Genomic DNA, 15,289 nt, shown 5'->3' with positions numbered 1-15,289 from the left:
ACATTGAAGTTCCTTCTCGGTTTCAAACTTAAAATTTTATTTGTTATATTTCAAATTTTAAACGTATTTACCAGATGATGTACAACTGATGTAATCTAAATATTAGTCATTAGGTATTTTGCGTCTTAGTTTTGTAGCTCGTTTATAATCTCATCTTTTATGTCATTGCATCAGTGAACTTGAAGTTTTGGTTGAAAATAAACAGAAATCGTTTTTTGTAGAAAGATTTGAAAATAAGATTTTCATACCATTTATATATATTAGAATTAATGAAGTTTATTGTAGTCTACATGAATTTATCCTTTATCTTAGTGTATTGAAACTCAGTGTAGTCATAGTTTAAGCAGAAACAAAGATTGCTGTGTAGATTGCAGAAGTCTAACTCTTGTGTTCCAGTTTCTGTATGCAAGTTTGATACAGTTTAATCAGCCTTTATACAGATAGTTGCTTAATTCTAGGTGTGCAATACTTTAATCCCTCAAACATATAATGTACATTACTAAATTGTAAGTAGGACACTTTCATTACACGGTCTTGACACATTATTTAGTTAGGGTTGAAGACATTGAAAACCAGTTTGCAAAAATATAATTATTAAGTGTTTCAAATTTACAATAGACTCCCATTTCCTGAATAAATTTGATGCAATTTGAATATGGTGTAAAATTTTAAAATAAATTAATGTAAATGCTATTCCAGTTTAATATGGGATACCTCAGTCAAGGTAACAAGTTATTTTTGTATGTAGAAAATTTTATTGTCTTAAAGGCACATTATGCCCCAGAAATGCATTTTTATAAAAGTTTTTAGAAAATGTCAATCATGTGTTTATTAATGGATTCATAGCATGTCAGATGTTAAAAGCTGTGAAAAGTAGCGCTGAATGTGCAGTAATGTGTCATAAAAAAGTAGTTATTTTGACTTTCATACAAAATACTTTTTCACTATAATTATACCAATTGCCAGCAAAGCAAAAGGCACATGTGTATGATAGTTTATCTATATGGCAAATGTGTATATTTGGAAACAGTAACAAGATAACAAAAATGAAAAGTTTTTGAGAAATAAAAATGATAGCATTTCTGAGGCATAATGGGCCTTTAACTTGAACAGTCTACTGCTTCATGTATTTTGTTGGAATGGACAAAGGATAATGAGAATTAGTAATATAGAATGGTCTACTCAAAACAAAAATGCTATAGACATCTGTATAAAAATGCTATAGACATGTGTATATAAAAAAGAATATGCTGTAAATAATTCTGTGTGTATTTTTTTTATACTCATAAAAAAGTGCTACATTTTTCATGCTGCAATATTTTTGCTCTCATTATATTTTACCATTAAGTATTCATATAAATATATATATTGTATAGAACGAGTGATTCTGTTGTTCTGTCTACACTATATTGGTGCAGTGTTGTGTTGTAACAACACCATTGTGATGTGTATATTTCACTTTTATCTTAATACTCTTTTCACCATGTATATTATGTCATAATTAACAACCTAATGATTAAAGCCTTCCTGGAAATTACTAAAGCCTTGCTAAATGGTTGGACCTATATTGTTTTTGACATGGCCTCCTTATAAATGAGTATTTGAATATTTTTATTATGAAACACAATTGTAAATATTTTGGGATAGTTTGTTGTATGTCCTTTTTTTTGAGAGAGAATTTAAGAGAGAGATTTTCAGATTTTTATGAAATCTACTGTACATTTTAAGTACATGTATATGCATTGGTAGCAATTAGCAAAGCTATATATTTTTCTAACAGCTTCATGTAGATTTGCTTTTATCATTAACAGTCTAAATGATATTTCTAAACGTTCAAAAGGTATTACACTTGATAATAAAATTATATTTGTGAATGTTTCATAGTTTATAAGGTACAAATTATAGTTGTTGATATTATGATTATTATTTGCACGTTAAAAGTGCTGTGAGAAGTTATTTGCTGCAAGCAGACTTTATTTACAGTGTATATTTATTAAGCTGTACACGTGTTATTGCAACATATGTTACATGATTTATGTCAGTAAACAAGGTTTTTTTTTGTTGCGTCTCTATGAAATAATGCCTGCAATCATTATAATCCATGAATGAGATTGTGTTTGTCATGTTTTTATGACTGAATTATTTTTTATCTCCATTTATGCATGGTAAAAATGTGCTAATGACATTATTTTTATGTCATTCTGTAAATATATTGTATATTAAATTAGTTTACTAGATACATATTTTGCATAATGTTTGATATATGAGGTAAATTTCAATTTTTTTGCACACACTATATATATATATATATAATTATATCATGAAAATTGTATAGCATGTCTTGCTAAATCTAGATGTTGTATATCTGGTTTTTTTTTTCTTTCCGCTTTAAACTTGTTAAATCTGTTTTTCTATAGTATTGAAAAATAATAAACATTGATCATATTCCATTGTCTTGTCTTATATAATTTAGATAGATTAAAGATCTCAAGGTTATGTAAAGGACAGGAAAATTTTAAGATATAATAGTGAGACTTTAGTGATGTAAAAGGCTTAAAGAGTAAGGATACTTTAGGGATCATATAAAAGGGCTGGAGACTTTAGTGATGTAAAAGAGTAAGGATACTTTAGGGATCATATAAAAGGGCTGGAGACTTTAATGATGTAAAAGAGTAAGGATACTTCAGGGATCATATAAAAGGGCTGGAGACATTAGTGATGTAAAAGAGTAAGGATACTTTAGGGATCATATAAAAGGGCTGGAGAATTTAGTGATGTAAAAGAGTAAGGATACTTTAGGGATCATATAAAAGGGCTGGAGACTAATGATGTAAAAGAGTAAGGATACTTTAGGGATCATATAAAAGGGCTGGAGACTTTAGTGATGTAAAAGAGTAAGGATACTTTAGGGATCATATAAAAAGGCTGGAGACCAGTGATGTAAATGAGTAAGGATACTTTAGGGATCATATTAAAGGGCTGGAGACTTTAGTGATGTAAAAGAGTAAGGATACTTTAGGGATCATATAAAAGGGCTGGAGACTTCAGTGATGTAAAAGAGTAAGGATACTTTAGGGATCATATAAAAGGGCTGGAGACTTCAGTGATGTAAAAGAGTAAGGATACTTTAGGGATCATATAAAAGGGCTGGAGACTTCAGTGATGTAAAAGAGTAAGGATACTTTAGGGATCATATAAAAGGGCTGGAGACTTCAGTGATGTAAATGAGTAAGGATACTTTAGGGATCATATAAAAGGGCTGGAGACCAGTGATGTAAAAGAGTAAGGATACTTTAGGGATCATATAAAAGGACTGGAGACTTCAGTGATGTAAAGGAGTAAGGATACTTTAGGGATCATATAAAAGGGCTGGAGACTTCAGTGATGTAAATGAGTAAGGATACTTTAGGGATCATAAAAAGGCTGGAGACCAGTGATGTAAATGAGTAAGGATACTTTAGGGATCATAATTAATTTATTATAAAAGGGCTGGAGACTTTCATGATGTAAAAGAGTAAGGATACTTTAGGGATTATATAAAAGGGCTGAAGACTTTAGTGATGTAAAAGAGTAAGGATACTTTAATGATCAGTTAAAGGGCTAGAGAATTTTGAGATGTTGATTGGCTGAAGGTTAAAGAGGTATAAAGGGGTTACTAGATTTTGGAAATATGAAAGGCTGGAGACCAGTGATGTAAATGAGTAAGGATACTTTAGGGATCATATTAAAGGGCTGGAGACTTTAGTGATGTAAAAGAGTAAGGATACTTTAGGGATCATATAAAAGGGCTGGAGACTTTAGTGATGTAAAAGAGTAAGGATACTTTAGGGATCATATAAAAGGGCTAGAGACTTCAGTGATGTAAAAGAGTAAGGATACTTTAGGGATCATATAAAAGGGCTAGAGACTTTAATGATGTAAAAGAGTAAGGATACTTTAGGGATCATATAAAAGGGCTAGAGACAATAGTGATGTAAAAGAGTAAGGATACTTTAGGGATCATATAAAAGGGCTGGAGACTTCAGTGATGTAAAAGAGTAAGGATACTTTAGGGATCATATAAAAGGACTGGAGACTTCAGTGATGTAAAGGAGTAAGGATACTTTAGGGATCATATAAAAGGGCTGGAGACTTCAGTGATGAAAATGAGTAAGGATACTTTAGTGATCATATAAAAGGGCTGGAGACTTTAATGATGTAAAAGAGTAAGGATACTTTAGGGATCATATAAAAGGGCTGGAGACTTCAGTGATGTAAAGGAGTAAGGATACTTTAGGGATCATATAAATGGGCTGGAAACTTCAGTGATGTAAATGAGTAAGGATACTTTAGTGATCATATAAAAGGGCTGGAGACTTCAGTGATGTAAAGGAGTAAGGATACTTTAGGGATCATATAAAAGGGCTGGAGACTTCAGTGATGAAAATGAGTAAGGATACTTTAGTGATCATATAAAAGGGCTGGAGACTTTAATGATGTAAAAGAGTAAGGATACTTTAGGGATCATATAAAAGGGCTGGAGACTTCAGTGATGTAAAGGAGTAAGGATACTTTAGGGATCATATAAAAGGACTGGAGACTTCAGTGATGTAAATGAGTAAGGATACTTTAGGGATCATAATTAATTTATTATAAAAGGGCTGGAGACTTTCATGATGTAAAAGAGTAAGGATACTTTAGGGATTATATAAAAGGGCTGAAGACTTTAGTGATGTAAAAGAGTAAGGATACTTTAATGATCAGTTAAAGGGCTAGAGAATTTTGAGATGTTGATTGGCTGAAGGTTAAAGAGGTATAAAGGGGTTACTAGATTTTGGAAATATGAAAGGCCTGGAGATGTAGGGATGTATAAGAGGAGTTTAAGATGGGATAGGATAGATTATCAATATAAAGGTCCTAGAGATTTTGAAGACAAAAGGGACTTTACAATTACAAAAAAAAAAAATAGGGAAAAAATGAAAATACAGTGATTGTTGCCAGGAAATACATGTATAACTCTTTATGGTTTCAGAGGCTAAAAAGGCTAGAGAATTTGGATATTTAATTTTAGATAATGACGGCATAAAGAAACTTATGAATTTGCATATAAAGACTACATGAAGTGAAGACTTTAGTAAATGGGCAGCTGCTAATGTACATAACAGAGCATATTAATTACAGTGTGCCATACAGTAGGGTCTTCCTTCACCAGAAATTTAAACTGCAAAATTATCCTGTACAATGTTTGTTACTTATTTTTACCCGCTGTTAGCAATTAGTGCATTGCATGTAACAATGCACAAAGTAAGGGAATAATGTTTACAGCCATTTATTACATGCTTTTCGGTGGTTTATAGAAATATATCAGTGATATAAAACTGGTAATTTCACTGTTTGAAACAGTGAAATTACCACTTTGATAATTTCACTGTTTTGAATTTAAGCCCCTCACGTTGTTTCAGTGAAATACCAGCGTGCACAGTACTGGGTACCAACTTAATGACGTGACGTCGTAAATGACGTAACGTTGTATCATTATTTGGCGCGCTTTTCATTCAGTATTAGGTTTAATGTCTTTTTAAAACGTTTCTTTGCATATAATAAAAAGAAAATTTGTTTAGTTTAGTGTAAGATCGAAATATATTTCACCTTGTGAACACCAAAAGTTCAAATTTCACTCGTGGCTGCGCCACTCGTGAAATATACCTTTTGGTACTCACTCGGTGAAATATATTCCGATCTTACACTGAACTAAACAAATATCCTCTATATATATGCCGTCAAATCAATTGACCAAATGACCTCTTACAAACATGATTTTATTGATTATCTTTCTAATATTAGTTAAAATGGAAATAGATATCCCTTTTTATGCGTTGTTTAATTTCATGCTTGGTTTTTCATGTTCACCTAAATGTTTGAAATTAACCGAAGAGGCATAACGGCCTTATTTATTCTACAACAATAAATATGCACAAAATAATATCAATTTCAAAAACAGTTTATTGAATATATTGGAAATGTAATTAGTATGAGGTATTAATTATTATAAAGTTAGAACTCTGAAAGGAGTAGCATACCGGTGAAACATCAAACAAAAAACATATGAGCCGCGCCATGACAAAACCAACATAGTGCGTTTGCGACCAGCATGGATCCAGACCAGCCTGCGCATCCGCGCAGTCTGATCAGGATCCATGCTGTTCGCTATCAGTTTCTCTACTTGTAATAGAGTTGGTAAGCGAACAGCATGGATCCTGATCAGACTGCGCGGATGCGCAGGCTGGTCTGGATCCATGCTGGTCGCAAACGCACTATGTTGGTTTTGTCATGGCGTGGCTCATATATAGTTTAAATGTTATATAACTTGATTGAAATTTCTATGTGTGGGAAGGTTCGTCATTACAAATTACATTCAGCCTATATATGTGTCCCAGAAATTACCGTCAACATACCCGTGTCCATGGTGTCTCTTAAGCAGATATTTTCGTATCTTTTAAAATGAAAATTATGAAATAATTATGAAATATGATATCATCTTAACAGTTGAAATAACACACATAAAATGACAAGATAGGAGAAGACTGGTATTCTAAAGCTAAATGTCGAGATACAAAATGTTGAAAACAGCTTGTTATAACAAAAAAAATCTTTGCTATATTCATCGAGATAATATTTTTAAAACATTAAATTACAAACTCTGTACTACATTTAATGCACCTGATCTTTATTGTTTGAATTTTGAAAAAAGAATTACATGCGTTCCAAAACACCTGTATGAATCACATTTTATATATTTCTTCGAGACAGAACGGCAAAAGCACATTGACAAAATCTTTGTGAAACGGTTAAAACCCTATTTGAAAGAACAGCATAATATTTTGTTCCAGACGATTTGCATAAATAACAGAGTCATTTTATGATGCAACTCTTTCAAGATTAAGAATCGACAACGACATCCTTTTACTGATTAACAATTCCATAAAATATTTCATCATATACATGTATACCCTTTAATCGATATGATACCATTTCCGTTGCTTTGACGAACATTTCTTTAGTCTATACATATCAATCGGTATATTTCGGTATCATATGACATTAATTTTAACTTGTTGATTTCTAAGAGAATCCCTAAAAAAGATGTTGTATTGGCTCTATTTGCGGTAAGTCCGCATTGCCGAAAGCGCCACCATATTGTCGGTACCTCGATCACATTATTCATAAACATGAGTATACATGTATTTTTTTAACTGAGCTTTGTGATTTTTTTTCTGTGCTCAGTCAAATGGGAGGTTGTGACAATGTTACATGTACGATTATCTAACCACTCAAGATGTGTCTCCTCGCAAAATAAAACACACAAGTTGATATTTGGTAAAATCTAGCAATACCAATTTGGGTATGTCTTACAGAAATTGCATCAAAAATGATGCTAAAAATGATTTTCATGGCATGAGAGTTTTTGATACAACCGTTTTGCAAGGTAAGTAATATTCCGTATTTCATTTTCATCTGTGTGATATCAGTTTGTAAAAGTGCAAAATAATCATGATTTTATACCATATATTTAGCTATAAAAGACGATTATTAAAACAATTTATAGTTAATTAAAGCAATTGCAAATATGTCGCGTAATATTTGTCAATATTTTTTATTGTGTTTCCAGTGCACTATAATTTATTTTTCAAGATAGATAAGAAAGTAACATTTTTAGTACACCAAATGATGCAGAGTAGTAAGGAGCATGTACATAAATATTCATATACAGTAGAATCCCTACTAAAGACCACCTCGGAATTAAGACCACCCCGCTTTTAAGACCAGTTTTTAAAAGAACGGAATTTTCTGTTCTTTATGTCAATGGTTACATGATCCAGAATTAAGACCACCTCACTTATCCACTTTTAAGACCACCAGATTCCGTCCCAATTCATTATTTTGTTCTTTATTTGACCTCACTATTGAGACCACTGATATTAAAATCAACACCTTCCTAGATCTTAGATGTGTTGTTATGTTATTATTATCTGCTTGATTGCTCTTAGGCATGACCCTTGATTACACAAGGTGTCAAAAACTGTTATTTATGGGATATTTCATGAAAAAGGTGAGAAAGTTAATTTCAGAGTGGTTTAATGTTGCTTTATGCACATTTATTTAGTGAAGAAATAATGTCTTACATGATATGTGAATTATGTACATCATACATAATTAATATTGAAATCAGAGCAAAGAAAATTTGATATTAAAAAATGTTTTCTTCCCATCAGATGTAACATTATAACATACTTTCATATTGTATTTGCAGGTTAAGATACTTATTGTTTGTTCATACAAAATGACTAAAATAGGCCCTGGTCATAACGTGTGTAAGCAATAATAACAAAATCCACAATTAAGACCACCCCGCAATTAAGACCACTTTGGTTCAGTCCCGATGATGGTCTTAATTGAGGGTTTTTACTGTATATTTAAAACATTTTTGGGACACAACATATCATTTCTTTTCCCTTTCTTACAAAATGAAAGATACAATGCAATCCTGATTATTTCTTGTATTCAGTTCCTTACAAAATTTATAAAATGTTCACTAGCGCTTTTGTCACTATTTTCAAGAGGATGGGGAAATTTTTTTTTAATTTAAAGCCCTTTTTTGGGGAAAGTAGGGTGCTATAAAAGAAAAATATCAAATTAAAAAACCCCATATAAAATTGGGGGTACTTTCCTCGAAATTCATCTAAAAAAAACGGGTAAATAAAAAAATTAAATATATTGGGTTTTATAAAAATTTTTGATTTTGTTTTTGGGCATTTAAAAAAAATTTTTGGGAAAAAAAATTTCTTCCCTCGGAAGCTTTAAAATTTTTCCCAAAAAAATCATAAGAAGCGCCCCGGTTTTTGGTTGAGTTTGACATGAGGGATAATGAATAAGTGCAACATCCCTACGCCCCCCTAGCACCGGCTTGAGCGGTACTCAATTCTTAACACTTAATAGTGCCGACATCAATGATCACGAAGGACCAGAAAAATATAACGACACTGAAGACTGTAATAACGACATGTCCCTTTTTATTTACTAATCATTAGGAACAAATTTTACATTTTAAGGTTTGTAGAATATTTTGCTTTGATTGATAAGTTATACTTAAAAAGGGTTCTCTGCTAAAAAATCAAATTTCTCTACACTGAAGACTGTAATAACGACATGTTCCTTTTTATTTACTAATCATTAGGAACAAATTTTACATTTTAAGGTTTGTAGAATATTTTGCTTTGATTGATAAGTTATACTTAAAAAGGGTTCTCTGCTAAAAAATCAAATTTCTCTGTACAAGATAAAATAAAAATAAATAAAAATAACGAGAGCCGTTGAAAACAGGAATATCAAATGCCCCATTTGTTTGCCATCCTTTCCAAGTGATAGTGATGAGAGGTAGAAAAATTTTTCCCTTTGAAAAACCCGTTCGGGAAAGGGAAATTTATTAACAAAATTTCCCAATGTTTGATAAAAATTATTTACTGTCATTAAAATAGCATTTAAATTTGCGGATAAAGCGGGGCTGGGGCTTTAAAATTGAAAAAATAAAAAAGGGCCCTCTAAAATCGATTAGTTTAAAAATTTAATTAAAGTGGGAAAAAAATTTGATCATAAAAGAAATAACAATTTAAATTTAATTCGGGAACCCAAAAATTTGGCTTATTTGGGGAATTGGTTTAAGGGTCGATGCCCAATTTTTCCCTATCATTTGAAGTGCTAAACCCAATTTGACTGGTCCAATTTGTGCAGATTATTTTACTTTTCCAAAATCCAACGATGCAATTAATAACAACTGTGTTTGTGACATAACTATTTTGTGGGGTAGGGTCTTACCTGCACTGAAATGCTGCTTATACTTGGACTGTATTTCTAGACATATACAAAATGATAAGTGTGCTGAATATATTTGATGTCCATGATACCTTGATATGAGGGTTTGAACACTTAGACAACATTGACATTTGACAGATGCCCAGCACCGTGCGGAGGCCACCAGTGTTGTTACAGTAGGAAACATGACAGTAAAAAAAAAAGAGAGAAAAAAATTACCGTGGCCCATATACATGTAGTAACTCAGTACTGTAATATTTACTCAACACTTACCTGTCCACTAACTGAATGTATGTTAGTAGCTACACAGTATTGGTGTAGCTCAGTGGTTAGAGCGCGACACTTGTAATCTCAACATTGTGGGTTTGATTCCCGGGCTGGCCAACTGAAATTACTAATCAGTCTTTCGGACCAGACTTAAAATCAAGGCCCCGTGTATGAGTGCTTAAACACTCGGCACGCTAAAAATCTGGAGAAGTTTGGGGTTTTGGGCCCATTTTTTCTGTATTTACATATTTTGATTTATAAAACCCAAAAAGCAAAAAAAAGGACTAAAAGTAGGTTTTTTCTTCCTAAAAAACTTGTATATAAACGGTGGGGAGTTTTTAGAAAAAAAATAAATACCAAAACCCTTTTCTTTAAAGAAAATTTTGTTGGGCAGTAAATGGGGAAAACAAAATAAATTTTTTGTTGGTTTGTATAATTCCCTTTGGGGGATTTGGGGAGACACACTTATTTAAAGCAGGGGATTTATATTATATAGATTTTTGAATAAAAATCCGGGGTTAAGGAAAATAAATTAAATAGGGTTGAATAAACTTTTGCTTTTAACTGATTAACATTAATTTTTTTTAAGGGAAAAAACCCTTTAAATTTAAAAGGTTGTTTAAATTTTTCTGTTTAGAAAAAAACCCTTTAAAAAAATTTTGTCGATTTTTTCAAAAAAAAAAAAGTTATCGACGAGGATGGGATTCGAACCCACGCGGGCAGAGCCCAATGGATTAGCAGTCCATCGCCTTAACCACTCGGCCACCTCGTCTTGTTTCACCAGTAATTTAAAGTTATTTATAAAGCTGTCGACTGATTTCTGGTTCTCGCTTTCATTCGACGGTGTAATGTATTACAGACTTGACACCGGTAGACAGTAAATGTTGTATACATCAATTTGGAAGGTTTAATCTTACTTTGATTGAAGTTAACCGTATTTGTTATTTTAATTTTATTTTCCTCATTTGTTTTTACAAAATTTACAAATAAGGTAACTAGTGTCAGAACACTCTACTGAATCATTCCAGTACATAATTATTGTAACGCCAAATTCTGTATTGACACACAATTTCGCGAGTATCTGATATTCTGAATTAGAATTAATTTTTGGCTATCGTATAACTCAAGGCCGTCGTCGATGGTCCGGCCGGCCCGGCCTTGGCCGGACCAATATTTTGGCCAAAAATGAGTAAAAAAAAACACACAAAACAAAAAAAACACGCATCGCTGATTAGCAATTTGACACTTAACTGGCCCCTTATGCAATGCGCGGTAATATACAAACATGACACGAAGAAACAACTGGACACTATTAATTGACCAGGTATATGTAGGGGTCCTACGAAGTCAAGTTCGAGTACTTTTTCGGTGTAATGTTTGCACACGACATCCTAGCATTGACTGACAACCTCAGCAAATCTCCTCAACAAGTTTCATTGTCAGCATCCGAGGGCCAGCGGCTAGCAAAGCAGACTCTAGATAGTTTGATAGACATGAGATCAGACGACAGTTTTGATTCTATATGGATTAAACTTCAAAGTGAGAGTGATCGCGTCGATGTTAACGATCCAAAAGTTCCGCGGAAGAGAAAGGCGCCCACACGATTCGAGATGGGGCACGGTGTTGGCTACAACCCCGTTGCAGTGCAGGACGTGTTCCGGCCTAAGTACTTTGAAGCAATCGATCTTGCCATCGCCAGTGTTAAAGAGAGATTTGACCAACCGGGATATCGCGTTTTTCAAAACGTGGAGAATTTACTTAAAAAGGCCGCACAACCTTTGAAGACCGAGTCCACTAGAGAACGTGGTTTTGTTTGTGATTTCTGTGGTAACGATATTAACCGAGACATCTTAGATGTGCAGCTTCACATTTTGACAAATCAGAAAATAGTACTGTTACTCTACCCGGCTTTTTGAAATTTGCGTCAGAACAGTCAGCACTGTTCTCTGAGGTCGTTGTGTTGTTAAAGATTTTGTTAGTAATGCCTGCTACTAATGCTACCAGTGAAAGGAAATTCTCGGCGTTCAGAAGAATTAAGACATACCTGAGATCAACAATGTCTCAAGTACGTTTGAACAATCTAATGGTGTTAATTGGACAGATCCACTCAACTTACGTGTAATTGCCGATGAGTTCATTACTACCAGAGAACGACGGTGATGTGTTTTTGGAAAATTTACATAAAATGAGACTCTGTGTTGTGTAAGATTATTGTTAACAAAATACAAGTTACTGCTAAACAAAAAGTGGTTATTGTTGACTCGTAATGAACTATTCTTCCATCATGCCATCGATTGTTATTTAAGCTTAACAATAATCCACGTACTGTAATATTTCTTTTATTTGTTTATTTATAATCATCAGATAAAAATGCATTTAAAGAATTAAAATAACATCAGTTATTGTTTATTTTTCACTTGCCAAATATCAATTACATGTATTCATCTTTTATGTACACCTGTCCGTCCGTCATGCAAACCTTAAATTTCACCCTTAAAACTTACGACGCACTTAAATCTGTAAAAAATCGTTGACATATTACTATAACATGTACTAGCGGCAGGCTGTAAACTGTGCCAAATATACGGGAAAACGCCCCTGACAGCATCCTAGAATAAAAAATTTTCCGGGGGAGCATGCCCCCGTACCCCCCCCCCCTAGATTCTACCTAAAACCAATCAAATTGGCCGCACCAATCACAAAATCGTGACGACGGGCCTGTAACTGCCTAATCTCACAGTCAACTTATTCTCAAACCTTTCATTTATATACCCGGTTCCTATGATATCAAGGGTTCTATGATATCAAGGTATTTAAATTTTCTGTGACAGCTAGTAAAAGCAACACATGATGATGCCAATATTTGTAAAACTTGCACACTAGATTCATTTTCATCTGCCAATAAGTTTAAATTGGTGAATAATGAATGTATTTGTGGCAAGAACGTCTTGCGACCTCAACTCCAGTAAAGTAAAGTAAAGTAAGAAAACTATTTTATAAAACCTTCATATTTGACTACCATTTTCCTTGATGGTTTTTACATGTAGTCAATTAAAATATGTTATAAACACATATACTGACATATAGTCTGTTCATATAGTTTTAATTTTATAGCAAGTTAAGTGTTGGAAGTTTTTCACAACTTAACTTGAAAGTTTTGACCCATCTATCCTATCATACTTGCTTTTTTGGGGATTAAGTAGTTAGGCCTACTGCCTTCAGATACCGTAGTAACCTCCTCTGAAATTACCCAAAATGGCAGACATTGAAAATATTCTAAAAAATGTCATTTTTATTGGTTCTTTTGAAATAATTTTTTGACAAACAGTTCAGGAAAAGGTTCAATTATAAGATGGAAGAAAAATCTCATTAATTTATGATATTTATATTTAAATATTTTCTGATAAACGTTAAGAACCGTGATATCATAAAACCCCGGGCTATCTGATAATCTGAATTAGAATTAATTTTTGGCTATCGTATAACTGCCTAATCTCACAGTTAACCTATTCTCAAACCTTTCATTTCTGAGGTGTTTTTTTATACAAGAAGTGACTATGATGTCATCAACTTGTGTGCATAAAAGGTTACATGCAGTTTCTGACAGTCATGTCTGCTGCCAGTAAAACGAAAACAATGCATACATGATTATTATTAAATTAAGCATGGATATTTACATTACATATTTTATATAACTTAATTAAATTAATTTCATACACAGTAGAATTTCAGAGAAATTTGAAGAGGTCTGAGATACAAGAGGCCTTGTCAGTTTTACAAAAAAGGATTGTGATTTTCCAAGATGGGAATAGATCGAGCTGTTTTAATTGTTGATTTTCAGCCAAATTTTACAAAAATGCAACATAAAAATTAAATTGTACATGTATGCTGGGACTTAAGATAACTTAAGTCCCAGATGTATGTAAAGAATTTTTATAAAGATATATTTTTATTTATACTGAAATACCTCGTGAATGCTTATATGTTATGTTTGAGAACTGGTTTGTCCACGATATATCCTTGAATTTACCCCAGGGTCTTAACCCGCTGAGTGAGGAGTAATATATGCATCTGCTTTGAGAGATAACCTCAGCAGATGGATGACCATGGAACTTTGTGTATTGAATTCTTTGAACTTTATCATTTTACCTTCAAAATATTAAGCTTAGAATCACCTGTTTTTGCAGAAGAATTTAAGTTTTGACAGACAAAATTAATTTCAGTAAATTGCAAAATTTAGAAGTGAATGTTTGTTGTTGATGGAATGATGAATGACTTGTGTTTAATTTACAGGTATCTAATATCATCACCTGTTAAAATAAACAACATATGTTGGTTTACCTCATTTAGGGCCTCATAGAAATACCTGAGTTACCATTTTCATAAATAGTTATTTATAATTATCAAATATCATTCCACTGTGAAAGTTATCAAACATAATTTCACTTTTCACTGCAAAGCATGTAATAAATAGAAATAAATATTTGTTCTTGATTTTTAGCAAATATTTTGGGAACTTAAGGGGAACATAAAAGTACCCTTTTCATGGGTCAAGATACCAGTTAAATGATTATAACTCGGATATTGCAAAATACCTGAGTAGTGTCATTGAGGTATAAACATTCTAAATGGCCAATTTCAGTCAGTTTTTGCCCCTATAAAATCTCACACAAGACATACATGCAGTCTATATGTATCTTACCAAGTACATGTAATAACATATATATCAACTTTAACAATAGCTTTTACTTCCAAAATTTCCTGTTTACAACTTGCTGTCTTAACTTCATTATGCAATGCATGTATGAGACAATTGCTTGTATTAACTATGTTTTGGTATGTATTATTAATTTATCATGATAAATTTCTTACCTTCAGAATAGAGCAGTGAGACCACCCATACAGGTGACAATTTGATGATGATGATGATGAGATTGTTCATCAATTGATTGTTGGTTATGGAGATGATGGCTGTTTGTTCTATTTGGAATTCTTGCAATGGTTTAGTTTGTCGATACAGCAGGCAATCAGCAGACTTTATGATGCCCAAACAAGAGTAAGTAATGGTCTGAGCTCATGTAGCATATTTTTCTTACTGTTTATCAGGCAGGTAAATAACAGTTGGTATTTATTCCCAAAAATATGTTTTAATAGGTTAAAGAAAGCAAAGTAA

General features: G+C 32.6%; 1 non-coding gene across 1 annotated transcript; it reads right to left on the bottom strand.

Moving 5' to 3' along the window:
• Window positions 1-10,806: 10,806 nt before the first annotated feature.
• On the bottom strand, window positions 10,807-10,888 carry Trnas-gcu (transfer RNA serine (anticodon GCU)). Its single transcript has one exon. It is a non-coding gene; the product is annotated as a tRNA-Ser (tRNA).
• Window positions 10,889-15,289: the final 4,401 nt, after the last annotated feature.

This window comes from Ruditapes philippinarum, unplaced genomic scaffold (assembly GCF_026571515.1).
Source record: "Ruditapes philippinarum isolate M1 unplaced genomic scaffold, ASM2657151v2 ctg3797_1_1_1_1, whole genome shotgun sequence".
NCBI classification, from domain to species: domain Eukaryota; kingdom Metazoa; phylum Mollusca; class Bivalvia; order Venerida; family Veneridae; genus Ruditapes; species Ruditapes philippinarum.
This window is presented reverse-complemented; position numbering and strand designations above follow the sequence as displayed.